At 46.2% G+C, this 12109-nt stretch overlaps 1 pseudogene; it reads left to right on the forward strand.

Annotated features, from left to right (window-relative positions):
* Positions 1 to 9998: 9998 nt before the first annotated feature.
* Positions 9999 to 11527, forward strand: LOC105823618 (annotated as a pseudogene).
* Positions 11528 to 12109: the final 582 nt, after the last annotated feature.

Here is a 12109-nt window from a genome sequence, read left to right on the forward strand (position 1 = left end):
CATTTCTTTCTATTTTTTTTAGTAGAGACGGGGTCTTGCTCTTGCTGAGGCTGGTCTCGAACTCCTGACCTTGAGTGATCCACCCGCCTCGGCCTCCCAGAGTGCTAGGATTATAGGCATGAGCCACCGCACCCAGCCCTGTTTGAATTTTTGATAAAGGTAGATTCACACGCAGTGTTAAGAGCTAATATAAAGAGATTCCATCAACTTTTTATCCAGTTTCTCCAAAGATATCTCCCCAAATTAGAGTATAAAATCATAAGCAGGATATTCACATGGATACAATCGAATTACTGGACATTTCCATTAGCACAAGGAGCTTTTACGTTCCCCTGTTCCAGCCACACCAGCTTTTTCCCTACCTCCTCCTCCAGATTGTTGCAGGTATTTATACCTCATTTATTTCAATTGCTTAGTATTCTGTGCTACGGTCCTACTTCAGTTTGTTTAACCATTCACCTGTCGAAGGACATCGGGGCTGTTCCCAGTCTGGGCCCATAGCAAATAAAGCTGCTATAAACATTGTGTGCACATTTTGGAATCAACATAAGTAGTCATGTCTCTGGAATAAATCCCCAGGAGTGTGCTTTCTGGGTTTGTACAGTAGTTGCACATTTAAGTTTTTAAGGAACTTTCAAAACTGGAAAACTGTATGTTTTCCAGAGTGGCCATAGCATTTCACATTCCTACCAGCACACTGTATGAGTAACCACACTCCCCACACCCACACCAATGTTTGGTGTTGCCATCTTTGTTCTGTCAGCCATTCTGACATCTGTGCAGTGGTATCTCATTGTGGATTTCCTTTGCATTTCCCTGATGGTTAACAATGCTGAACGTCTTTCCATGTGCTTATCTTATTCAGTATCATCGAACTTACCCTATTCTGCTAAAAATATCTTGTGTAAAAACATGGTTCCCTTTCCAGTAGGAAACTGACCTTTGCACAGATGAGGGGACTGCTGCAGAAATAGGTTAAATACCTGGAAGCCCAGCACCCATGCTGTGACACCAGAGATTCCAATCCAGCTGACTTAGGGCGTCACACAAGCCTAGGGCAGTGAGGCCACCTAACCCTTCTCACATGGAGAATCTGCTTTCTTTGGCAACTTTGTAGCATTAAAATTTGACCTTACTAAAAAAGTTTATGATTTCCCTTACAGTATCCTATAATAGTTATTTCAATACATACCTTTTATTTCCCATTGGACTCCAGGAACTTCCAGGAAAGAGTCTGTATCTGATTTGTCATTTGATTCTCACAGACTTTGACACACTCAACTTTGTTGAATGAATCAGTGAAACAGTTTTCTGCCATGGATGGGGAAAAGACACTCTTTCATTTACTTGATTCATTCAACAAATAGCATTTGAACCTATCCTAGGGGAAAGGCACTCAGTTAGCTCTGGGCAGCAGACAACCAAAGAGACCCAGGCCCCACTCTCTCAAAACCTAGATTTCAATGGGAGAGATGGAAATTTACTAACTAGTCACACCAATAACTGTAAAGCACGGACTCTGATAACCACTGCAAAGACATTAAAGAGTGATAGGAGAGATTAAAAGGACTGAGGCCTTACTTAGACTGTGGAGAGGGCAGGCATGGAAGGCTTGTTGGAAAAAGCTCAGCTCATTTGAAATGAGCTTTAAAGAATAATTTGGAATTAACTGCAGAGGGAGAGCAGAGAGAGAGAAGAGTGTGTGTTGAGAGGTGGAGAGGTGATATATCTTTGTTTTTGTTTTTTTTCTTTTAATTCAGGATATTATGGGGTACAAACATTTTGGTTACATGTAATGCGCTTGCCTCGCCCAAAATATTTGAAATGTCTACTTAATTTATATTCGCGATTCATGAAACGATCTATATGTTTCTGCTGTAACTTTGTCCCATGTGTTGAATTGGGACATGTGTTTTTAGCTTCAAGCACAAAGTAATTTTCTCTACATGGTTTTTGCGGCTAAAAGTTTATCTGCCTTGCTCAGGATGAACTGGAGACCTGGCAGTGCCCAGATTTATCACAAGACAGATACTCAGGAGGCCTCTATCATTGTTAACTGAATTTGCAGGAGCAAAAAATGCACGCAGAGGCTCTGCAGCAGACACCTTAGTGAATGTGAAGACGTGGGATCCATCGCTAAGGTTATAAAAGGAAATGGTTCCAACATCCATATCCAGGAAAAAGCCCACTCGGTGTAACCGGGGACTCACCAAGCGGGTAGTGAGAGGCACGGTGCTGGCCACGAGGAGCACTTCCTTTCTCAAACCCACAGTCCAGAAGCCAAGTTCTAAAGACAGAACTGACCGTTGTCGATGGACAGATTCTTTGCAAACACCCAGGTCCCATTCTTTGCTTGTCCCCGCGTCCACTTCCCAGCAATGGCGTCTGAGAGGTCCACAGAAATGATGAGTCAACTGTTGGCCGTGTCGACGTTCAAGGTCATGTCCACTGTGGAAAGACAGAAAAAGGGAAAATCAGCAAATACACAGACCATAAGCCACCTCTACGTAAAGACTCAATGATCTCGTTCACTTACACTTCTTTAAGCTGCCCTCCTTCCCTTAATCAGGATTTTCCCGAAGAGACTTCCCAGGAGTCCCTAATTAAGTCAAATTTCATATAGAGAATGAATGAATATATTTGTCACAAGCCTCTCTTATAGTAGGCATTCTTTTTACATTAAGTTTTTTATTTTATGAAAGATTTTTTTTCCCTTTAGGGCACAAGATCCATGAAGACAGAGACCATGACTGTTGTTTACTCTCAAAATGATAAAATTGAGCACGGACTCAGTCCAAATATAGATGTCTAATAAATATCTTGAACGATGGAAAAACAATCTTGTTTATAATAAAATAATGTAAAATACGAAAGCATCAGAAATGCAGATTCTCAGGCCAGCCTGGTCCTATAGAATCAGAATCTGCATTTTAACAAGATCTCAGGGTAATTTAAGGCATGTTCAAGTTTAAGAAGCCATGTTTTGGGTCAGTGCTGCCCAAAGAAATATAATGAAAGCCACATGTCATTTAAACTTTTTCTGTAGACACATTAAAAAAGTAATAAGAAATATGCAAAAAATACCTTAAATAACATACAAGCGCACATATCCCATTTCCATGTGGGGCACTAGCCATGTTTCAAGGGCTCAGTAGCCCCTGACGGCTACCGTATTGGACAGCACAGGGCTAGGACGTGACCTAAATATTGTATTTCCTTCAAAATCTCCAGCTGTCTCTGATCTATGCTCAGAGGTGAGAACTGATACTCAGAGGACATAACAGCTGCTTTTCCCAGGGCCACTGACGGGCTGAGAGCAGGTTGCACAGATTCCCTCCTTGGAACTTCCACATTCTTGGGCTCTGGTATAGAATTGCTCTCAGCTGGGGCTCTAGTTCCTTGATTTTGGAAACCAACTTCCCCAGCTGGTAATCCGGCTGGATGTCATTCTCCTGAGTGACCACGGAACAGGAGGGGCATGAGACACCTTCCCCAATGGGGTCCTTCTGGAGTGAGCTGATACATCGGAGGCAGCAGATAAAGCCACAGTTGAGGCACGTGGGTTTGTCAGGGTAACATAGGTAGAAGACACATTTACTTGCTTCGTTAAATTGTTCAGCCACGGCCACCGTCTGCGGAAAAATGCACATGATATTAGAGTTCCGTGAGTTGAATGACGACACTCCCTGGGGCTCTTTCATCTTTACATGCATAGTGGTATCAATGCCTAGTAACAGGTAACAGAAGCACATCCTACATACGTCTTTAAGACTCCTGGCCTTGAACTTCCGATGTTTGAAGTGCTAGTTGGAATGAAGGACATGGTTCTTTCTTGGGGAATTCGGTGTGGTGAAAGAGTGGAGACTTATTGGACTTATAGGGCTTATTGGAATGGACATGTGCGTTCAGTGTAAAAACTGTACACTGGGTTCTGAAGATGTAATGAGAAAAAGACAATGTAAATTATTCCATTAAGAACTTTCAGAGATTGATTAAGTGCTGAAACGACATCACATTTTCTGTATTAAAATTTGACTTTTTCCCCCTAATTTGATGTGGCTACTAAAAAATGTGTAATTCCACATGTGGGTTGCTTTATATTTCTCCTGGGCAGCTGTGGTCTAGACCCAGAGACTCTCCACAACTCCCACCCCTAAGCCTAGTTGTTCCAATCTGGCTGTGGCAAAACCCCCTTCCAGCTGGAACCCCCTTCCAGCTGAGAGGTTGAATAAATCAAAGGCAGAAACTCCATTCACCATCTTATACAGTTGGCCAAGCTATGATTAAGGACATTGAAGACAGTAATTTCTCCAGCCTGGGTATTAAAAATCTAATTTCTGCTCCTAGGAGAGGATCCCATATCCCTAAGTGCCTGGCATTGAGTCAGCCTCAAATAACACTTGCTGAATTAATGACCACTACATTCCCTTTAGGGCATAAAATCCATGAAGACAGAGACCATGACTGTAGTTTACTCTCAAAAAAACAAAAACAAACTCTCAGCAAACTAGGAATAGAGGGGAGCTTCCTCAACATGATAAATAACATCTTTAAAAACTCATCCGACATCATATTCAGTGGTGAAAAACTGACTGCTTTCCCCAATATCAGGAACAAGAAAAGGATGTCCACTCTTGTCACTACTATTCAGCATATTACTGGAAGTTCTAGTTAGGGAAGTTAGGCAAGAAGTATGTGGCCTGGGTGCCAGGCAGGGTGCTGCAGGCCTTGTGTCTGCCCCGTTGCTAGGATCCCTTGCTGAGCCTCCGTCTCCTCCCTGTGAAATGCGGTTAATTCTCATCCTTCCACAGGGTCATCAACCAGGCTGTCTACTCCGTAGGAATAAGGACTTGGTCTTGGCTTGGGAGCAGTGTCTGTAGCCTCATGCAGCTGGGGACGGATGTCAGAGGAGTTAGAGGAGATGGTGCGTGGGCAAGCATCTTGGAGAAAGAGCTGAGACCAAAAGCCAGACAGAGGATACGCAGGATCCATTTACTGGAGGAGATGGGCAGAGGCCAGATGTGCATGCCATTGGAAACCGGGTGGAAGAGAGGGCCGAGAGAGTTTCCCAGGTGGGAAGGGCTACATACAATATGCTGCAACCTGGGGACCAGGGGCAGCAGGAGAGCCACTGACCAGATCCCCGTTTTCCTTAGGGATAGGCCCAACACCTGAGGTCGGAGGCAGAGTCCCGTGCCATGGCTGCCTGCCCTCTTTCCCGTGCCTTATAATTCCCACTGTAAGATGCTGCCTGTGACCTGGTAAAGCCCCCAGAGTAAAGGTTGCATGGCCATGAATGCTTTAGCTCGGGGTGGGGGGGCTTGCCTGCAATGAAAACTCTCCAACTGGTTAACAATGGTGGAACTGTCTTGGTGGCACTGTCACCTGCCATTCCTGCTTGGTGAGGCAGGCCAGGCAGAGGCCTCTGACGGTTAACAGGTTAGCCTAGGGGAGATAAGTGACAGAAGCTAAAGCTTTTATCTTCAGCTGACCTTTCAGGGGAACACAGGGGCAGTATCTGGCCCTGGGTACTGCGGTTAAGGGACATCTTTTTGAGCATTTACATGCTAAACTCTAGTGGGAAGATGGTAGTAAAGGAGACATGGTCTCCACCCTATTAAAGGAAACACTTAGAGCCCCAAGTTACACATGACCCTTTGAGGTCTTGCTAGCAAGGCAGAGAGGTTAAGCTCAAGAATCAGGTCAGACAGCTCTAGGTCTGAATCTGAACCCCATCACTCCATGGCTATTACTTAATCTCTTTGAAACTCAGTTCAAACAACACTATGTTATTCACAGCATGGTTGTGAGGACCTGATGCTGGTGAAGCACCTGGTATAGACCTGCACGTAAGCACTTAAGTTTAATCGCTGTCTCTGCTACCACTATCACCATGATGGTCATAATAATGACTCCTTATGAAATACCGCTTAGGTTCCAGGAAGTGGGCACAGGAGCATCTGGCCTGTTTGTGGGGGGGGGGGCAAGGAGGGGAGCAGGGAGGAAGAGGACGAAGACGTGAGGGAGGGATGGCCAAGTATGGCCTCACTGCTAAGGAAGCTCACTCTCCCTAGGCTGGAAAGTGGGGGGTGGGTAGGCAAAGGGAGGGTAGAGGGGCGGGGACAGGGCCTGGATGCCAGGTGGGGACCAGGTACTGACAGGGAGCAGTCAAGCCCACCCAGGTGTGCTAGGCCCCCCTTCCCCTCTGGGCCCTGCCGTACCCACAGCCCCACACTCAGGACCTACGCGAGGTACAAAGCCAACACCAGGGAGTCCAGGGTGTTGTGGACGCCGAGGCAGTCGGTGCTCCAGTTCGAGGCGAATTCTGACCCGCTGGGGTCCATAGCGGCGATTCCGGGCCTCCCGGGAGGCAGAGCCGCAGGTGCAACCGCTCAGCAGGGGGCGCTGCCGCCGCAGGGCATCCCGGGAAGGGCCGCAGCGCAGCCTGGGCGTTCCCTTCCCAGAGGACCCTGCGGGCGGCTCCCGCCAGGCCGCGCAGACCGCTCTCTCCGGGGTCGGTCCGCTTTGCGGGAAATGAAAGGCGCTTCTGGGCCCTGCACAGTGCTGTGCCTTTGTCGCCGCAATCGCGTCATCCTCGCTTAAGGGTCGGACACCGACGAGTCCAGCGCAAGGCCACTGGGGCAGGATCGGCAGTGGTGGCTTTCAGAGCCGAAATCAGTAAAACCACTGCTCTTTGTTTTAAACTCTGGTGTTTTGCTCATTGCGTATGTGTTTTACATGAATTCTGATGGATTAAAAGATTTCATTAGTATATTATTTACCTTGATTACTGAGTTTTTGGGCGTCCCTTTACATTTTACACCAAGCGCCTCACTTGCCTTACCCTCGCCACAGCTCTGGTTGGAAGCACTGATCGCAGAGGGTCCTCAGCTTTTTACAATTTGATCATTTACTGGTGATGTGTGCATTTTTATTTATTTATATTTGTATTTTTATATCGAAAAAATTTCCTGGAGCCACACCCGAGAAGCTTGGAGCAAGTGGACTCCCGATGTGTGCTTTTTAAATCTGAGCCAAGCATTACTCTTCTTGATGTGTTTCTGTGTTAAACTGTATTTCTATAAATCTTGGTCGGTAACACTAGTAACGACAATAAGAGCTAACATTTATATAGCTCTTGACAGGTGCCACACCTTTTATGCACTTTATGTGTATCAGCGCATTTAGTTCTCACGATAATGAAATGGTCCGAGTCTATGACAAGGGCAGGGATGCTTGTTGTCGTAGCCAGTTGGAAGTCTATGGTCTCAGCCTCCTGGGCAGAACTCTATGGTCCTGGTTTAGTTCAGTGCTGCCCAATAAAAATAAGAATCACAGATGTAATTAAGAAATTTCTGGTAGCCACACTAAAAAAAAAAAAAGGAAACCGGTGAAATTAATGTGTGATATATTTTATGTAACCCAGTATATCCAAAATATGTAATCACTGTGAAAAGTTGTTGAGATGTATTCTTTTCTTTTTTTTCCCACGCCAAGTCTTTGAAATCTGGTGTATATTTTACACTTACAGCATGTCTCAATTCATACAGTCAGTTATCAGAAATGCTTGATCCGTATTTAGATTTAATAAAATTTACTGTTGAGAAAGTAGATCCACATACCAAGTTGTTGTAAACATAATTAAAAGTTTTCCAATAACTGAATTAAGTGCCAGAATTTCATTTTCCTTTAAGTCAGTGACAAAACTGGTTGAAGCTTTCAGAAGAATTCATTTGACTTTGAAGTAAAAGCGTATCAGTTTCAAAATTATGTCTGTCCAGGTTAATTCACTAATACTTGTTGTCAACTCAATATTATTATCATCGAATTCATAGAGGCAATACATAATTTGAAAAGCCTTTTAAAATTGATTAATAATAAAGGTTTTTCAAATTGTCTTCTAGTTTTTGTACTCAATTTGTATAACACAGCCAGTTACAATTAAAATTAAAATCTTCGGCATCCTGACTTATGTTGGGAGAATGTGTAAAGTCATCATTATTGATTCGTGTTATGAAAAGTTTCAATTTCATCATAAGTTCTCACACCTGTCTAGCTAGATCACAAATACACCTTTTGTTTCTTTGGCTTTTCTTGTTTAGCTCATTCTTAGACAGTATATATTAGTGAGAAGATGTAAGTACAGACTGCCATTTAAAAACTTGGTTGCCTTCTACTTCTCTCATCAGTTCCATAGAATGGTGATTATTGATAGAGCTTGCATGTATATACTAAGTGGTTGTAACACTCTATCCAGCAACGATGCTTTTTGTAGAGTCCACTGTAAAAACTGAACACAAATATTTTTAATATGTATCACATAGTAGAATATAGCAACAAAGGGAAATATCAGTCTATTGCTTTAAAATTCCATTAAATCCAGAATTTTGACCTGACATAGTTGGAGTACTATCCATCATGATAAAAACTACTTTTTTCATATTTAGCTGAAATTATTCTTTGATAAATATAAAAGATTAAAAATGTCTATATTATAAGTTTGATCTAGGTCATGAATTGACATTTTTTGTAAATGAAATAATAATTCCTTTCGTCATTGTTCCATCAGAAATGTTTTTCTTTTTGTTGCAAGAATACAAGCTGTTTTAAAGCTGGGCAAGTTAGAAACTCAAATTCTGTTAAAAATCATTACAATTTTATTGTTGGACATTTATTTCTGATTTTAGGCAACTCATTTTATCAATTTTTTTAAGCCATTGAAAACAAACTTTTTATCAAATTGATTATGTAGTTGTATAATAGAGGTAAAGGTTAAAAAAAAAAAAACAATGGACAATGAAATGTTTAAGAGTTGTCTCTCTAAAACCCCCACCCTTTTGGGAAATTAAAACCTGCATTCCTTCCCTGAGACCAGTAATCAAAGGGGCAGAAGAATGTTCTTCACTATTTGTTTTCTAGTATCTTAAAAGACAGGAGTCAACTCAACAGAATTGTCCTGGACAAGGGTCAGTAGACTGCCATCACTGGAGATAAGGTCACTTAAAGGGCAAAAGCCATGATATGATATGTGACACTGGTCATGTAGACACAAGCCCAACCACCAACCCCCTTCCCTTTTCAAAAGCCCTGTGTTTCTGCTTAAAGACAGGATGGCAGTCTTTGAGACACTAGTCCACGGCTCTCCTCTTTTGCGGTGAAATTAATAAACTTCTCTTTCTTTTTTCTCAAACCACTTGTCCTCATTCTTCTGATGTGGCCTTGGGGACAAGTGCTGAACTTTCGATAACGTTAATATTGTTCATTTTATTATCTTTAAATTTTTTTACACATCCAATAAACAGCTCTACCATGCATGATGCATAAACATTATGTCCTTCAGATGAATTGACTCCTTTGTGCCTGGTAATGTTGTTTACTCTAAAATCTATTTTTATGTTACTATAACCGCTTCTTTCTTTGATTAGTGTTAGCATACTGTATCTTTTTCTATCATTTTACTTTTAGCTTATTTGTGTTTTTATATTTATGGTGAGGTTTTTATAGCTAGCAAATAATTGGATCTTACTTTTTTTTAAATCAGATAATCTTGGGTGCGGGCCAGGCGCGCAGGCGGCGGACGGGCGGCTCAGGGGGCCCTCTCCTCTGGCCACCAGGCTTGGCGGAGTAGCTGGGACCCGGGAGCGGCTGCAAGGACTTCCCTCCTGCTCCCTCCCGGCCTCGCGGCCCTGGCGCGGAGATCTGGCAGAAGACAATTGCAGTAAATGAGGACATCGGAGCAGCACGAAGCCGGGTGGCTGTGGCTGGCTCCGCCGCGCCGGGAGCGAGAGAGCGCTCAGGCGTCCCCGGAGCGGGCCGAGCCGCTGCCTCCCCGCGCGCGTCGCTGAGCCGGGCCGGAGGGACGCGAGCTGCGCGCGGGGGCCGGCCAGGCCCGGCGGGCCAGGCCGGCGGCGGTGGAGGGGGCGGGCGGCGGGCGCGCAGCCGGCCGGGTCCCCGGAGCCGAACCTTCCTCCGCGCCAGCCAGGCGAGTCTTGCCGCGGATGCTCCTCCCGAGTGCTCCGTGCCGCGTCAGGCTTGCCAGGGTCCAGGCGAGAGATGCCCCAGCCAGGTGCTGCACCGACCTCGACTTATCTATAAGCAGGGAAGGAAGCACGGTCACTAAGGACAGTGGCAAATGCATAATCGCAGCATCGGAGAGCGGAGTGGAACCTGCCGCCCGCCTGGCCCTGGAGATGAAATACGCCCTGGATCCCAACCGGCAGATTAAAAAAGGCAACGAAGCCCTGCAGGTGCGGTTTAAGGATATCTGCGAGGCGCAGAATGAGCAGAGGGACTGGCAGCTCTCCTCGGGACAGCAGGGGGACAAGCGGGAGTCCAAGCCCGCGTCCTGCGGAGCGGCCTACCGCAAGTACATGACGCTGCCTGCGCGCAGGTCCATTCCCAAGGTCACCAAGAGCACAGGCGTGCAGACCTCGTCCGACCTTAAGTGTTACCAGAGTTCCCGATGGACCGCAAAAGCCTCCCAGGCGCGGATCCCTTTAAAAGCCAAAACAATGGGTTCCCAGCGGATGCTAAAGAGAAGAGCCCGGGCGGACACCCCGAGATGGCCCGGCCTTGCGGCGCGGGGCGGGTGCACAAGACCACGGCCTTGGTCTTCCACTCTAAGGAACACGTGAACGCGGCGCAGCAGCCGCCGGGCGTCAACTGTGCAGAGCCCTGTCACAGCCCCGACCTGCTCCGCTACGGAGAAGCTCCTCTCCCGAGCCACCCGGCCTCCCGGCGAGGGGCCTGACCACCAGCTGCAGGGGACAGCAAAGCAGGACCCCGGACGCCAGACTCTGAGGAGCCCGCTCCGCCCAGCCTCAGGAGGGCGTTCAAAACTGAGGTTGCCGCCATCTACGCACCCGCCCCCAGTGCCAGGGCCACAGAGCCTGCCTTGTCAAACTCTGCCACCTTGAGCCAGTGGTCGCTGTGCCCAGTGGACGAGGACCCACGGAAAGCCGCACACGTCAATGGGCTCCAGGCCCCCGCGGGCCCCGCTCTGGCCTGCTCGCCCCGCAGGCAGTGCGTGTCCCCAAATGCAGCAAGCAGCCGGTGCACACTGAAGCCCCGCCTGGGCCGCGGGGGCCAGCCCAGTCCAATGGCGGCGGCTGCAGGGGAAGAATGCCAAGAAATCGTGCCTCATAGGGAAGTGGTCGACCTCAAAGCACAGCTTCAGAGGACGGAGAACTTGATCAGTTCGAGCCAAGAAACCATCCGAGTGCTCTTGGGGGTCATTCAGGAGTTGGAAAAAGGAGAGGCCCACTGGGAAGGGCTTTCCTATGGGACGGGGCAAGGCACAGGTAATTGTGACACATGCAGGAACAGTGGATGTATTCTCCATAGTGTGGAGCTGGATTTTAAGCAGCAAGAAGACAAACTGCAGCCAGTTTTGAGAAAACTGCATCCCACTGAGGAAACTCAGGTTGCACCTTCGCCTTACTGTCAGGAGACTCGCTCCTCCGCTCCCCAAGCAAAAATCCAAAACTGATCTAAAAAGCATGGAAGATGGAAACTCTGGTTCCTGTAAAACTCATGGTGTTTGGAGTCTCAAGGCCGTCTTTAAAACCCACTGGAGTTCAGTCAATCCTTTTCCAAAACGAATAGGATGGAGGGAACCAGAGTGCCCATTTGGGCACCACCCGCTTCCCACTCTGCCTACCAGAAAGGCCTTTGTACCAACAGACAACTAACAGAAGCAAGGTATTCAGTGTCACTCCTTGCCAGCTGTTCTTTGCAGTTCCCTGATGTGGATGTAAACTCTGAAGTGAAACTCACATAGTCAGAGATAAGTAAAAATTCTATTCCCTCCCCGCTCCCAGATCTGCAAGTGATACGTTCATCAACCTGCGAAACGGCAGGTATCCCTCTGTACACAGCTAAAACTCGTAGTTATTTTCAAGCCTTTATTTTTTTTAACTAATGAGAAGAAAAAGCAAGTCTTATGTTTGCAAAGGACTTCATTTGAATGTTTCATTTTGCAAATAAGCAGGGGGCGAGTGCGATTTTCAGCACATCAAATTCCGGAGAAAGCACAATTTTTTCAAGTGGTCGGAGACCATGAATAATCTCTAAAATGTGACTATATGTATATTTGCCTTCATGTGCTGTA

The sequence above is a fragment of the Propithecus coquereli genome, unplaced genomic scaffold, assembly GCF_000956105.1.
Source record: "Propithecus coquereli isolate 6110/MARCELLA unplaced genomic scaffold, Pcoq_1.0 Scaffold686, whole genome shotgun sequence".
Classification (NCBI taxonomy): domain Eukaryota; kingdom Metazoa; phylum Chordata; class Mammalia; order Primates; family Indriidae; genus Propithecus; species Propithecus coquereli.